General features: G+C 42.9%; 1 protein-coding gene across 1 annotated transcript in view; it reads right to left on the bottom strand.

The window, feature by feature from the left end:
* Window positions 1–13,682, bottom strand: part of LOC147668304 (talin-2-like) — a 1,432,932-nt gene extending 1,419,250 nt beyond the window's left edge. Inside the window, exon 1 of the mRNA XM_086948621.1 lies at window positions 13,579–13,682. The gene's annotated coding sequence lies outside the window, so the exon portion shown is untranslated. The remainder of the gene's footprint in view (window positions 1–13,578) is intronic.
* Between the last annotated feature and the right edge of the window lie 1,627 nt (window positions 13,683–15,309).

Genomic DNA, 15,309 nt, shown 5'->3' with positions numbered 1-15,309 from the left:
CTTCTCCCCCTCTTCTCTGATTGGCACTCAGCGCTGTGTCTACCAGGAAGTGAGTCGGGCCAGTGTCACAGCGATTTTTTGCGCTGTAAATTTCAATTCAATTCTTAAAAAGTGCAACAATGATTCAGTTTGTGAGCAGAAATCAATGTATTTTAAAAAACAAACAAAGCGTCAGTAGCGGTTATCACAAGCAGCTCCATCTTTCCCAGAATGATGGCTCCCACGCTACTACCGGCATAAGAAGCCGCAGTCAGCTTTGGCTCCTCCCCTCCTCTTCTCTGATTGGCGCTCAGCGGCGGGTCTACCAGGAAGAGAGTCTGGCCAGTGTCACTGCAATTTTTAGCGCGGTAAATTTCCATTCAATTCAATTTTTAAAAAGTGCAACAATGATTCAGTTTGTGAGCAGAAATAAAAGTATTTTAAAAAACAGACAAAGCATCAGTAGCGGTTATCACAAGCAGCAGCAATTTTCCCAGAGTAATCGCTCCCGCGCTGCTACCGGCATAAGTAGCCGTAGCCAGCCTTGGCTCCTACTCCCTCTTGTCCGATTGGCGCTCAGCGGCGGGTCTACCTGGAAGAGAGTCGGGTCAGTGTCACAGTGATTTTTAGCGCAGTAAATTTCTATTTCAATTTAATTTTTAAAAAGTGCAACAATGATTCAGTTTGTTGCCCTGGCCCGCAATCAAAAAGGCAGGCAAACAGATAAAAACACTGCTCCTGCACGCGAGGTGCAGCTTTTTTTGCTGCTTCTGCGCATTCAGGCACCCCAGTGGCTCCCAACGGCGCACATTTGGTGCCCCGGGTGGGGCCAGGGTACCAACCATGAAGTCGCTGTGCCCTGGAGAATGGGGTCCCCGGTGCCAAAATTAATCCGGGGAGGTGGGCTGTGTGGCCCTCTCCCCTTCTACTAATTGGCCGGGCCACAGGGGATGGGGTCCTTGGAAACAAAGTCAGCCCTGAGAGTGTTGCCGCGGGCCCCCCTGCCATTGCAGTAAGGGGGTATGGGGTTCCCTGGGCCAAAATCTGCCCGGGGAGAGGACCCGCATGGCCCCCTCCTCGTTCATTAATTGGCCGGGCCCCAGAGGATGGGGTCCACGGGCCGTAATTGGTCCGGTAGAGGGGTTGGCTCCCGGGTTGCCAGCATATGTGGGGCTGGGGCGAGGCTCTTCGGATGACCCCCGCAAAACACGGCCAAATGCCATGCAAGGCCTGTAGGTCGTTCATGCCAGCGGGGTGGGAGGGTCCCCTGCAGGCTTTGCAGGCAACCAACCTCCATGCATGGAGCAGGGCTTGGTGCCTGCGGGGAGGTTACATGACGCAGGGTTATATGCCTATGTATGCAGTTCGGTTGCAGGGCCTGGCCACATGCCAGTCCCAGAGGTCGACCCCCGCCACGCACGTCCAAAGGGCAAATCCCTGCATGCACTGTCAAAGGCTATGTGTATTGCAGAGTTGGGTGCCTAAGGAGTGTTGGCTGCAGCCAACCAGCCACGCACGTCCAAAGGCCAACCCCTGCCGGGTAGGATGCCCACAGACCAGGCCCTAATGCCAAATCCTGCAGCGCACAGACTAAGACCGTGCATGGCACAGGGTTGGGTGCCTACGAGGGGACTGGCCACAGGGCCTGCTGGGGTTAGATTAACGTACGGTAATTAAATATTACTTAACGTTTGTTGTTTTTTTTTAAATAGAAATTAAAAAGCAAGGGTTACAGGGATGTTATAGTTAGGAAATAGAATTTAAGAACCTTAGAAATTCACAAAAAATCTAAAAGGTTACAGAGACGTTAATGTGTGTGTTCAGATTTTTACCCAACAAACCATAGATATTCAACAATATACTATACTTACTCCAAGAATCTATAATTCATACCCTAAGAACAATAACTCGCGCCCTCACCATGCACTGCTACTTACCCCACATATTTCATCAGTAGTGACATCTTCTATGACATCATTCATACTACAACTGCAACATTTGCAATACATTTATGATAACAAATGTGTGCATGGCAGTGGCACGAGTTATAGTTTACCTTAGGGAGCGAGTTATAATTTCTTGAGATAAGTAGAACTATTTAATTTCAATGGTTTTTTGCGTGTAAAATCTGAACCCAACAAAAAAAGTCCCTTTGTTTTTCTACTGAATATATATCTTTATCTATAGCTATATCTATATATATATCTATATATATATATATATATATATATATATAAAAAATAAAGAATTAGGTTCTGGCATAAAGAGCAAGTAGGAGAGAGTTTGTTTCCATTCTTTAAAAGAAAAGATAATGAAAAGATAAACAGTACCTTCCTTTCTCATGTGGGTTTATAATGAACCCATAACTCCCCAATGGAAAGCCTCTTAATGTGGCCTGAGGGCAAATAGACGGGAGAACATTCACATCTCTAACAGAAGAGGAAAGGAGGAAAGGGAATGTGGTGTGAGGAGAATATACAATTATAGCGTTTCGATATAGAAACTTAAAATATTAACTTCAGAAACTAAACATGTGGGCTAAAATTAATGTGTGATCATAGTAACTAGCTAAGACAAGGTCTGCATGTTTTTAAGCTTATGTGTAGCACCACCCTAGAGTTACAGAACATAAATAGATGTATCTACACAGAACTAAGAGGGGGGGGGGGACCAAGAAAATACTTTTATTCACCAAAAAGGCGCAAAGCGCGCAGTAACAGGCTTCACTGCACACGCCCTCCCACTCGGGCAATCCCACGGTACCGCGAGATTCGACGATGACAGTCAAGTTGCGCATCTGAGCCAAGCCTGGCCTCGCGCAGGGCTCAGAAAGTGCTGAGCCAGCACTTCGGTTCCGGTTACAGGCCCTCCACGTGAACCCTTCACAGGAAGCCCATTGTTCATGGAAGAGCGTAGGGGGGTCACAGATGTACTGCATCGGGCTATAACAATACGACACTCCCCGGCACCGCGCGCAGCCTCAAACTGGATCACTTGGGGGCGTTGCAGGAGATTTGCAAGACCACTGGAAAAACCGAGGAGCGAACCTTTACAGAATAGAAGCTGCGGACGATTGGAGAGCAGGCTAGAGTAGGAGGGAAGTAGCACCACTGTTACATCTCTATCAGAAAAGTGGTATCCATGAGAACGGGCAACTACTGTCTAAACAGGGCAGGGTGTGTCAATAACCTGGCGAGAGATGGGGAATGCCACTGTGTGCTGACCTTAAACATGCTCATCACCGGAATCACCCAGTCCGTCCCACAGACACAAAGCAAGACCTCACATCAACAGTAGATGAACAGTGCAGTGCATGTGGTGCTGCAGCTGTGATAATACCAGCGAGTACTAGACGCACATTAGTGCTATAAAACCAATTACAACGACTGATTTACAAACGTGCAAGAGCAATGCAATACATACAGTCAAGTAACACATGTTCTTTAATGTCCTTGACCAGTTTGCATCTCAAGATGTGAGAATTCTCCATCTGCCGTTATTCACCAGAGGAGAGATTACCAAGGAAACCAGACAAAGCAGAGAATGCCAGTCCAGTCCGAAGCCACGTGGTCTTAATTCACAAAACAAGAGTTTGCATGTTCTTGATAAAAGCCCTCAGCACGAGGCATCTCTCCTACCACACCGATAAGAAATAACACACACGCATAATGCCTTCTGCAATTAAATTAAGTGTAACACTTATCAAAACTACTGTCCAAGTTGCAGGCAATATTTAGTGAATAAACAAACAGATTATGAAGGCAATTCAGTTCATACGTGTACTTGTTTTAATAGCAAAAAAAACATATCACAACTTGCCATACAAAAACATTAAAACATTTCTCAGACTGACTTGGTGATGGATAACCTTTTTCAAACAAAACATATGAAAGAGGTGCAACTTTTCAGAAAGTGAAATAAATCCCATATATTCTCTCTCTCTATATATATATATAATATATGTATATACACACATACATACATGCATGGCTGGCTGTATATTTGCAGTCAAATCTAGTTACACTTTTGTTGTAAGTAGACAAACAATGTACCCATTAGGAAATACAATCCATGAAGAAACAGGAATGAGGAATAACAATTGCTATATATTTCAATTGACATTATTTTTCGATATTATGCAAAGTAAAGTGCTTGGATCTTGAGCCTACATAGTAAACAAATGGTATACATTACAACAGGTGTGTATGCAAAATGTAACGAGTTCAAAGGCCGCCAAAAGATCAGTTCGTGAGTAGGAACGAAATCAAATGTATGCATCCAAAACATCTGTCTACTTAGTCTTAGACCATGAATATCCGATCTAATTGCCTATTGTGTCGACAGTGTTTCAAGCCCAGAATACTTTATGGGGTCATCATCAGGAAAACCAACTTCTGAGCATAAGCCTGTACTTCAGTATACAGAAAGGGCAAAGACTCAATGTATACACATCAGATTAATGGATTCACTTGGCATTCTATCATTCAGTGACAGGTTTGATAAAAGCAGTTAATCGCTCTTAAATCATCTCTCTGACATTTCATATCAGACTCAGCACTGAGCCTGCACAAAAGACACTTATTCACATATGTCCGTTTCCCACAACATCATGCCATCTGCAAAGGTGCACTGCTCTATGAGCACATAGTGCAGGAACACATCACAACCATTTGGTGAAAACTGAACAGTTATTTTACTGGTGCATTCATTTTTACCAATAAAATAACACATTTAAAGAAGTGGCTGCCAATATCCAAAACACACTGCCTGATCAAAGGTGGCCACAAAGTCATCCACCAGTACAACCTATTCCACCAAGAGGGGGTTTAGACTAAGAACAAACGAACATCTTTCATAGATGTTCTTCTTGATCTCAATCTGTCCCACACATTGTGTGTTGGATGGAAATAGAAGAGCATCTCTCTTCATACACACACTTTTCAAACTAGAGCAAGGCCCGGACAACGAGTGCACAACCCACCAAGCACATGGTGTGGGCAACATTCTTGCACATATTTCTTCACTGTGACATATAACACGGATGGATCTTTCCATGTGTTTATGCTTGATACAGACTTGCCACGGGTCGGCAGTTTATGATGAATAAATTAAATATTTACTAACAGTTCAGAACCAAGATACATAAACATCACTCACACCTTGTCAAGTACGTGCAATGTGTAGGTATTTTTATATAGGCTGAAAGATACAACAGAAAATACCCTTTTGGTGTGCAAACTTTCAAATCTAAATATGCAAATGGAGTGAGAGTTGGAGGCCCAACCGGGGATCACATCTATGACTCAAATGCACATTCAAGACAAGCCTGATGGTCAAATATTTCAGAGAGGTGCTGAAAACTAGAACGTTAACACACCTCTCATTACGATGGCACACAGTATTGAAGCTAGTCAGTGGTTACCTCCTTCTTTTCACGTATGATGGATTATGAATGGATATAATTAAGAGAAGCTGCAACCAAAAATAATTTAAAACGATACTAGGAATTAATTGCGGAAAGTTGTGGTACTAGAATTAAATCTCTTCCTATTCCAATAAATGAAGAAGAAAGGAAATCCTACTAAATAGAACTTTATTCTGAGAATTTAAACTCCCTCTTGCCAGACTTGCTTCGAATTACCTCCTCGGAAACTTCAATCTATCCGCCCACTAAGGAAGAAATCAATAGATCGATTTAAAAAACGAGAGCTTCAGGGGCAATAGGCCCAGATTAAATCCCCAAATTCATTATAAAAAAAGAGTCTGTATTACGGGCAACATACCTTACCCTCTTGTTTGAACACTGCCATTGATGAGGCAGACCCCCGCGTCATGGTCTGGTAGTATCCTAATTCCGCTGCACAAAAAGGGCGAAAGACATCTTCCAGGTAACTACTGGCAAATAGCCTTATTAAACGCAGTGGAGAAAATCTTCGCCCGCAGTATTCCCGAGAAACTTACTGATTGGTTAGTAGAGGAGCAAATCCTCCCCACTGAGCAAGCAGGGTTTAGGAAAAATCATTCCACTTTAGATAACATCTGCATGTTGAAATTAATGGAAGAGAAATATACGGTCTTTCGCAAAACAAATGTCTATGTAGCATGTATAGACTTTTCCACTGCGTTTGATAAAGTAGATCGGCCACTTCTCAGGAAAAAGTTATATAAAATGGGGATGCCTCCAATTTTGCTATCCTTAGTTATTACCTTACACTACCAAACATGGTGTCAGGTTCCAATGAGGGGGGAACTCAAGTTATTACTACGGAAAACAGACTAAAGCAAGGTTGCATATTAGCACCTCCACTGTTCTCTTTATATGTAAGTGATCTACCGGTTTGTTTTTCCTTAACGGAAGGAGACGCGTCAAAGATAGGTCACCGCTCCTTTTCTTGTCTAATGTATGCAGATGATATTGTAATTATGGACCTGACCCTTATAGGCTTGAACAAAAAATTGTCACGTCTACAGAATTATACGTCTGCACAATTATTTTTGGAAAAAAAAGTCTCTAAAAGTAAGGTCTTGGTTTTAAAACAAGGAAAAAACAGAAAATTGTGTGATTTTAATTGGAGAATTGGTTCTGAAAAACTGGTGATTGTAGATTCCTACCTTTATCTGGGGAGAGTCATTTCAAGTAGCATGAGGATTAAAGCCCATATTGATCACAGCACTTTTAAAGCAACGTCGCATGCAAATGGCCTATGACTATTCTATAGTACGATGGGTCGAAGACATTTCTCACATTTTCTTTTTGTTTTTAAAACCAAAATCCCCCCTACCCTGTTATATGCAATTGAATCTATACCAGTAAGTGAATGGAGCTTTTTGGACAAGATCAAAGGCCAAATTTTTTGTAAATTATGTAATTTTAATACATTGGTTCCAATAGCCGCTATTAGGCTAGATTTTGGCTTGGTAAGCTTCTTTTCACAAGGACTAGCTAGGGTAATTCGTTGGGGATACCAACTAAAGAATAGTGAACCTCTTTCTTTTAAGAGATTTATCCAAGAGGACATTTTTGTTGGACAAAGGTATAAATACTCCTTCTGTAACGATTTCATTCAGGCATTCAAACATTTTAATGTGAAAGAAGATTTTGTGTTATCTCCATCTTCTATAGAATTAAAATCCTTTCTAACGTTTTCTAGAGGCCTAATTAGCTATCATAGAGATATTAGGATTTGCAGAATGAGAGCCAGAATGGAAACAATAGTGAAGTGTGGTTCCCCGAGAGTTTCACAAAAATATCTATTGTGGAACTTAACAGTATTCGGAGATGTATTTTTCTCTACCGTATGAACCTCTTACCCTTAAATGATGTAATTGGAAATTGGTCACCCAATAGGGAAGGTGAAAAATGTTTTTAACTTTAGTAATCAGGCTACTCAGAATCTTGATCATGTTTTGTTTGTATGTCCTGCTCTGATTACATTTCGATTTAGGCATCTACTCCCAATGTTTATCCCGAATGGCATTAAAAATGTTACATTAGCTAGAGCATTTTTGATCTGTCCAAAAAATGAAATAGTATGCACTAAACTTTGTAACTTTTTTAGGGAGTTTATGAATATATTTTAAATGGTTTTATTAGACCCTGACTATTGTTGGCTATTTAATTTACTTGCTTGTGTACGTGTATTATTTTTTTTTTGGTGGAAAACTATATGTTGGTTGCTAATTCTCGGTTGTCTGCACTAACTAGGTTCCTTTTCTTATAAAAAAAAAGTTTTACGGGAAATATCTCTGCTGCTTCTTGGTGTACCTTAGATAAATTGTATTCATACTTAACAGGACCTGATTCTTTATTGTTTTAGAATAGGAGGTGATTGTTTGATTGCTGCCACCCTTTTGCTGCTATAAGATGCACTTTACTTAATGATTTGGTATTATTGTTGATACATGAAGCTTTATATTTTACAATATGGTATTAGATGATATTGCTTTTTAAAGTTAATCTATTTGATGTTTGAATAATATCCTAGAGATTATTTTGGAAACGTTATGTCTTTTTATGAGGAATATTTTCTGAAGTATTGTTTTAAAGGCTGCTGGGGTTATGGTGTGATTTCCTATGTACGTTTTAAGTTGACCTCTTTAGAGATCCAAATGCTTAATAAATATATTGGATTGAATCATGTTCAGAAGTCAAAGTATCACATAGCACACGTGCAGTATAGTAGCAAAGTGTTTGCAATTAATGGAGAGAAAGGCTGACTGCTAAGATAAAATACTAGATAGTGATGCGAGAGGCTCCCTATGTGTGGCACTGTAGCATTTTGGTTTTACCCTGACCAGAAGCTTACCCCACTTGATATACCTAGGTGAGAAGTCACACTGGTCAGTAAAAGAGTTTAAGAAACAAGATGAGGGAACAATAACAGATGGACACTTTGTGCTCTATTAATCCAGGTAAAAAATGAAGCTACAGAAATGGGGAGTGCTGCTAGCTAATTTAACCATTATGGCGAAAAGCATGAGCTTTGTTTTATTTGTAATGTATTAAACTCTTATTCAATAAACCTGTTTTCAGAAAAAAAAAAAAAGAATCATGTATGATACACTATATACCTTGCTCCAATAGGACCTTTGTTTGGCTCAGTAGTATTTCGGAGGGTGAACTGAGATGCATCCCACTGGGACAAGTTTTCACTGGGGAAGCATGCAAACCTCCCTGCACTCGTGCAACAAGTTGGATATCTCCATCTCCACCACGTTGGAGAGGGTGGGTGTATACTACATGCACAGAGAGATGGCATGGCCAATATGGATAAGTAAATATTTGAAGCCTAGATCTGCTCATAGTAAATTGCACTGATGAAGCTCACTCAGATGTGCACCGAAAATGGGTGATCATGAGATGAGAGTTTATGTGGGACATATTTACACACTACTCAGTCACCTTACATGGACTGTGTGTGCATGGGGTCCTTATCTGCACTTTGAGCAAGCACATTTTCAATGTTCCCACAAAGGGAAAGCAAACACACAGAGTCAGGTCTCCACGAGGAGCCCAGGCACACACTCCCTGTCCCTACACAGGATCAGGATGAGTCTCCACACAGGTTGTGGCACGCCAGGTGCCTATCTTTACAAGATACATGTGAATACAAGGACAGTTAGGTGTCTATATGTGGCACAAGTACACAGTCACTATTTCAACAAGTGTCTCACACACAGAGTCTAATGATAGCCCATATGCAGAGGCGTCATAATGTTGGACCTTCCCGACCTCAAAACACCATTCAACATTTCATAAACAATCCACAATGTACCTGTGCAAGGCAACAAATAACACACTAACACAACAGTCTCCTAACACCCTTCTGCTAGTCCAGTTCAAAGGTCCAGCTGTTCCGCGCCTCCGTTGAGGCGCTAGACATGTGGGTAGGTCTCCGGACCCGGGCTGCTCTTGATAGAGGCACTATTCCTCACTAAGCAGCCCCACGGGAACAGACTGGGGGGCCCACTAGGGATTCTCCTGGGGTCACCCTGATAGAGCAGGACCTTCTGGCCTGTCTCCCCACTGACCCAGAGAGGTTGTATTGTTTGTCCTTATTTATTTATCTTTTCCATTCACCGTGTAGTACCGAGCACTTTTAGGTCCTGAAGAATTGCCAGTCAGGCAAGAAACATGTCGACCACTGTAGAGGGTTGAGTTAGCCCACTGTGCCCCTTACAGTCCCTATCTCCTCTCCCACCATTTTAACCTAGGGAGTCAGCAACGCGAATAAAAGTTTTTGTGGACTGACGCACCTAATTTTAAACCACCTCACCGTCACGACTACACCTTCACCAGACCCCTCACATGCACTCAACCATTGGCTGGAACAAAAGATCTCCAAAAAAGAGAGCCTCTTCGGCGCCCGTCGGACATTGCAGCGCCAGTCTGACGAGGAGCAGGAGACCGATGATGAAGCATGACATCAAACTAACTGGATGTGTGAAGTCTTCTAGTTCCAATAAGAGAACACCTGTCCCCTGTCTTTGCTCTCCTCCCTTAGACACACCTATTGTTGTTACCATTCCCCGGGGGAACTTTGTACTTTTGTGATATATGGTTGACTGGACATGTACACTGGACCCCGTTAAATATAGTCCACTTGAGGTTCCCTATTTTGTATTGCACTGTGGGCACTAACAAACCATAAAGCCTCAGTTAACTCATGCACATGATTTAAGCTGGGCAACGCAAATGGAAATTCCTCAAATGGTATATGCCAGAACTGGTTAATAAAAGCCCCTAAAAAGCTTACAAATATACACACAAACTATTAACCACAACCACGTTGAAGCTAATACTACCTAAACAGAAAACTGCCCCCATTCTTTGTAGGAATCCTTGAGTAATCAGGGAATGAATGTACCCAAGCCAGACAGTGCTGCGAGACCATACTAAAGGCAATGAAGCGCTATACAAATTTCGGTCAAAATAAACAGTTGCTGCTAACATAGGGTTCAGGAACAGCGTACTGCCTAGCATAAAGCATTTCAACATCTCATATGAAGTAGCAAGCACTATATCAATACACTAGCTGCCCGTCCCGACGTTGTCCGGGTTTAAAAAAGATTTACCTGAAGGACGGCAAACCTTACAGAACGCTACCCCACCGCTTTCCAATGCAGCAGGCGTCTTAGAATGCACACGCCCACACACAACAACACTGAAGGGCAAGCACACCTCACGATGTGCACGAACGCTAATCTCATCACAGTGAGATTACCGTTCGTGCACGTCGTGAGGTGTGCGTGCTTTTCAGTGTTGTGTGTGGGCGTGTGCATTCTGAGAAGTGTGGGCGTGTGCATTCTGAGACGCCTGCGTTTATCCCCTGTTGAGATCGGTAACGCTTATGCCCACAAAGGTTGCTTCGCAGCATATGTTATTAACGCCGCCTGAATGGCAATGTGCGTGAATGCGGCGCACCTTGTGTCTTCTATACGGACGTGTGAGAAGTGATTATAACTTGTGAATGGAAAGGCACGCTACTGAATGACGCGGCCATTTTTTGTTATCAAATTTGTGGCACGCCCCTCTGAGAACGCTGTTGTGGTAGGCCCTTCTCACAAAGTATGTGTGTACTTTGACACGCTACGACCATGCCCCCGACACACCCAAAGCCCTCTGAGTGTGTAGTTTGACAAGCCCATGCCCCTCTGACAACGGTTATGGCCACAAAGTAAAATGTGTGTAGTTTGACACGCGCACGAACACGCCCCCGACACGCCCACGCCAACAAGGGACTACTTTACCCCTAAGGTTCTTTGACATTTCTAATGTATATGGTGGCCACCTGTATAGCCTATGTCCATCTGCTGCAACTCCCCTTTCCAATGCTGTATTGGGTGTTGTGATTGGTGCTGTACTTCTTGAGTTTACCCGCCTCAAAGGTTTCAGCTCTCTCTTTATAATAGTATAGTATAGATAGATAGATAGAAGATATAGATAGATATAGATAGTATAGATTAGTCAGTGGTTTTTCATAACGGTCGATTAATTCCTTTATACTGCTTGACACTCTTACGGTCACATAAGATAAAACTGCTACAGGTCAAGTACACCATCCAGAACTGTACCTACCCACAAGAACAATTTACCCATCACATGGGAACAGGCGTAGAATAACTGAAGGGATCTTCCCACTGCAACTCGCCAACGGCTGACTTTAATTTAGTCCACCACTGTGGGTCCCAACAAGCTACATACTATGACCGCTTCTTGACGTCTCACAAAGATAATTAGATATGCTATGTTATTAACAACACAGTACATGCCAATAGATCTCTCCCTCTAACCTATGCCAGAATTTTAAATAATTATCTCAAAATGGACAACGCAGTAAAGTAAACAACTATGATCATAAGAAAACCATAAAGAGACCTGCGAGCTTTTAAATGCAGTCAACTTTTTGATAACCATTAACTGCATAGCTCTGTCACACTTCTTTATGTTGTACTGCTAAGCGCTTTGTCCGATAAAAAAATAACCGCATCTTGGTGGTGACCATGCACGACATGAGATCACTTCCCACAAAGGATCAAAACAAAGGCAACACAATTCCAACCACACACCCTTTACTGTGTTGCCTGCCATGCATTTGGGCAAGCTCTTCAGCGCCCCACATAGGGGTAATAAGCTCTATATGCATTTTGCAATAGAATACAATTTGTCACTAGCTACATAAAACCTTTGCACACAAGGCCAGTCTCTACATAGCGCAAAGTGAACACGTACATAACTGAGTTAATGGGCACAGATCAATGTACATGGTGACTGTGGATACATGGGGCACGTGCTTATAAAGTTACCGCCTGCACATAGGGCACATGTAAACAGTGGAACGTATTCGAGTGGCGACTTTACATTGGGCTGATGTATGGATAGCATAAGTGGTGGATCACTGACTATTACGGGGGCACGAGTATAGTCGCTCACTGTAGCATACTGAATCTTTTCACCTGGAACGTCTGGGGTTAGTACTTGTCTATGTAGTGTACAAGAGGGCAATTTCACAAAAAGGAACCGGCTTGTAATACACATGCCTGTACCAGGCAAAAATGCATGAAGACACTGCAAGCAGAGCGTCACTTAATGACACAGTAACGTCAGGGCTTCTGCTAATACATTACAACATGTACACATGACCGTTTGACGATGGGCGTTTCCGGCTCGCAGTCATGACGTGAGGTACGTAAGTAGAGGTCCCTTAAAGACAGGACGTATTCCTCGTCTATGTGTTGGATGTTGTCATGCACAGTGTGTCAAGTGTTTGTGTGAAAAGAGTCTGACAGAGTGCCTGGTGTGCATGTGTGCGCGTGAGAGAGAGAAGGTAGAGGAGTGCGTGTCTACACGTGCTGCGAGTGAGCAGTTGATGCACGTGCATGTGGCATACGTCTACATGTGGTTGTATAGGGGATCTGTGGGCAATGGATGATTATGCGAGTATCGGGTGTCCGCGTGCACAGATTTAGCAGAGATTTATCCTGAGATATTGCTGTGCAGTTTGTGGGCAGCAGGGTCAGCATTCTGAGTGCACTGGCTCTGCATAGCTCATAAAACCCGCGTCGGATCAGTTTAATGGATGTGGCTGTGTTTAAAGGTTGTGCCTGTGTCTGCATCCTCAGGGACATTTTGCAGGCGGGAGCAAAGAGTCCTTATGCAGGATTTATGCAGTTCCTCAGCTTGAAGGTTGTGAGAAGAGGGTGGCGCGAGCACACGCTCAGATTGCATGGAAGGGGTCAACGTGCACATGTGTAAAGGGGAGTATAGTGGTGGTTCACAGGACTGGCTCGTACTCAGCGTGCACAGCCTCGGGATGAATGAGCAGACTGCTTGTGCACAATCACAGTTTGACGGCTGCCCTCCCACAGCCTCGCACACCGAGCAGCCAGCAAGAGCTCGTTGTGCAAGGGGTGTGTGCAGCCTGTGTGCACGGGCAGAGCGTGCACGGGTTCAGTGGCAGGGCGTGTGTCAGGGCTTATGGTCAGTGGGCAGGCTGATGGCTAGTGTAAAAGGCGTGGACACAGAATCACGGGCAGTTACCAGGCTGTGTGGTCAGGGTTGTGCAGGTTGTATCCCCAGAGCATGTGCCTGGTACTTACCGTCACCCACGGCTCAGACCCTGGACGCCCCCCGTCTCCGTCCAAGTGTCTCCCTCCCGTTAGCGCTCCAGTCCCGCAGCTGTGCAGCTCCCTAACGCATGCGCGCTGCTCGGCTGGGGAGAGAGGGCTGTGCGCATGCGCCCGTTGGGAGCAGAGCGCGCGCACACCACTTCGGAGACTACGCGCGAGCGGTGTAGCGAATCAACCGCGAGACGCTGCGGCCACCTTGTGGTTGGAGCAATTGAGGGATGACTCTTAAGACCTCGAGTCATAAGAGTGCTATGTGCTGTACGGCACTCTGACCGAGTTTTGGTTGCTTGATTAAGGTATTTTACTTTTAATAATAAATTTAAAAAAAATAGCAAAGATAAAGCATTCATAGTTCCAGAGAATCCCATACATCTTGTAAGAGGGTGGCACGTGCTAATGAGGGTGTATCAACAGATATGCTCTCTTATGTTGTGAATAGGTGTGCCACTTTGCCAAAAGAAAAAAATACCGGCCATTTGTTATTGTTTTAAGAGTCTGTAAAGGCTAGGATTTGACACTCAAGGACTTTAAACATTCATAATCGTATGAATTCATTTATAACATGACTTTTTTGCCTTTGTTGAATTTCGTCAGCGCATCTCTAGAACATATTTAAAAGGGCTTTCTTTTTATATTTGCTGTTTGAAGGATGTATAGATAAGGACTCAATTCAATGAAACTTTATTCAATCACTTTAAAAATACAGATATTAAAAGTACAAAGCAGTAAAAACATTTCTAATCAAAACAATTTGCACACAATTCCTAATTTAATTCTCAGCGCCAAACATGTTAAAAAGACGACTAAGTCTAAAAGTTAATTTCATAAAAACAAATTACAAATATCCGTATTACAATTGGATTAATAAAACAAGATAGCCAATTCATCAATATTCACAAGGGATGTACAAAACAAAAGATAAGGACTCAATATACCGGTTTTCAGTGATTTTGCTTATTTATGCCCTTGCCCAGAGAAGACAATGTCGCACAGTGTCCACGTCTCCTGCACTGTCGCTGGCTGCCCACTGCCTCTTTCTTTCTTCCTCTACCTCTTATTCCCTCTTTTTCTGTCTCACTCCTCCTCACTTGCTGAAAAACGCGTCTTAAAAGAAACAGCTCTTAGCCTCTCTTTACTCGTCTTTCCTTCTTCCCTTTCCCCTGTGAAATTAATCTAAAAAAGAAACACTTTGCTGGAAATGTTGTCTTTTGTATTCCAAAGAACAGCCTCCTGATGGGGAGAAATAAAAGGTTAAAAATACGAAAAATAAATACCTAAATATAGCACGACAGACTGGTTGCAAAGTGGCCAGATTGGTTTTATTCACACTCAAACAACTTTGAGACACTTTCCAGAGTTTGCCATTGAAGGGCTACTTTTGTTTTTTGGTCTTTTTTTGACAGCATTGTTTTCCCCGGGTGGAGACGTGCCCAATTCCTGGAGGTACTGCAACACCAGGTTGATGTGTGGAGTGGGAAATGTTTAAATTGATCCTTATCATCTGTTTTCCTTATTTTATTTTATAAAATAAATGTGCACCATGGCTCTGTTTTCAAGGATGTGGTCTTTTTAAACCATACTATTTATGTTTTGTAAGGAGATAAGCAATGGACATTGAAACAGATGCCCTCCGGGTCCTGTAGTCATGTCCTTAACTTTACGGCAAAAATACTCATTGATTTCTCAATAATGAGTGGAAAG

This window comes from Lissotriton vulgaris, unplaced genomic scaffold, assembly GCF_964263255.1.
Source record: "Lissotriton vulgaris unplaced genomic scaffold, aLisVul1.2 SCAFFOLD_325, whole genome shotgun sequence".
In the NCBI taxonomy this organism is placed as follows: Eukaryota; Metazoa; Chordata; class Amphibia; order Caudata; family Salamandridae; genus Lissotriton; species Lissotriton vulgaris.
Note: the sequence above shows the minus strand (reverse complement) of the source record. Positions and strands in the feature narration are given on the sequence as shown.